Below are 1,236 nucleotides of genomic sequence, written 5' to 3' on the forward strand. Positions count from 1 at the left end.
TAAAGTTTCGTCGGAACGAAGTTACGGGAAGTTAATTAACAAACGGAGACGTAACATAGTGTTTGGACATTTAAATATTATACTTTTATTGTGCTAGTAGGTTAGTAATTGTGATCAGACTTCATATTAAGAGAATAATTTTTATGCCTTTTACTGTATACTGTTTCGATAATATTTTAACAATGAAAGGTTTGAAAACATTCCCTGTCTGTTTCATCACAACTACTGACCTTAATTGCCAGTTTGTAAACATTTATTACGAAATCAAATGTTTGTTTATTTTTCAATACAAACTCTGTGCTCAGTTTTTCGATTCGGTGTCCCCCATCCATTCCCTCGATTACATAGGGGTTGTAACCTTGAAGAAGAACACCCTGATAGCAACATGCTTGTAGGAGAGATCATCGTTTAACGGCAATATGAGAACATTTTGCCCTTTTCAAGGTTAAAATAGAAGTGATTTACTGAGGGGCCCTTTCAATAAATCAACAGTTCGTTTTGGAGCAGTATAAATAACTCTTTCCATGTCAAAGTGTTACTGTTTGCAAAATAACACCATAAACAGTTACTTTAATCAAAATTCCGTATTTGCTAGAAATAAGATTCCAAGGTGTGTGGGAGCAAGTTAATATCCCCTCCTCCCCAAAAAAACAACAACAAAAAACAAAGATTTCTAACATTTAGTAATATTATTTATTATCATGTATTTAAATAATAGCATTCAAAATTTTCCAAACTTTTATAAAATCTAAAATAATATTTTATTTGTATTATTTTGTTGCCCCCCAGTGGTACAGCGGAATGTCTGCGGACTTCCAACGCTAGAATCCGGGTTTCGATACCTGTGGTGGCCAGAGCACAGGTAGTCCATTGTGTAGCTTTGTGCTTAATTACAAACAAACAAATTATTTTGTTTATTATGTCACTGTTTTAATTTGTTATCTAAATTGTTATAACTTACCACTTTTTTTCCAAACCTTTATTACAATATTTGTGTTATATTAGACAACGGAATCGAACTTTTAGTTCAGTTTGGTTTTTGAAGCTTTAATGTACCTGAGAAAGACGTTTTGACCGAAACATAGAGCAAATAGATATATATTTCATGTGGTGTTACTATTACGCCGTGTCATTTATTCTATGTCATTTCCTACCACAACATTCTTTAAAACTATTTAATGTTTCCTTTCAATCGGCTATATATTTTCTTTTAGATCGAGAGTGTAATTACTATAA

General features: G+C 32.2%; 1 protein-coding gene across 1 annotated transcript in view; it reads left to right on the forward strand.

Annotated features, from left to right (window-relative positions):
• LOC106478002 (adenylate kinase 8-like) overlaps positions 1 to 1,236 on the forward strand; it is a 29,254-nt gene that overhangs the window by 1,831 nt on the left and 26,187 nt on the right. The window lies entirely within an intron of this gene.

The sequence above is a fragment of the Limulus polyphemus genome, unplaced genomic scaffold, assembly GCF_000517525.1.
Source record: "Limulus polyphemus unplaced genomic scaffold, Limulus_polyphemus-2.1.2 Scaffold172, whole genome shotgun sequence".
In the NCBI taxonomy this organism is placed as follows: Eukaryota; Metazoa; Arthropoda; class Merostomata; order Xiphosura; family Limulidae; genus Limulus; species Limulus polyphemus.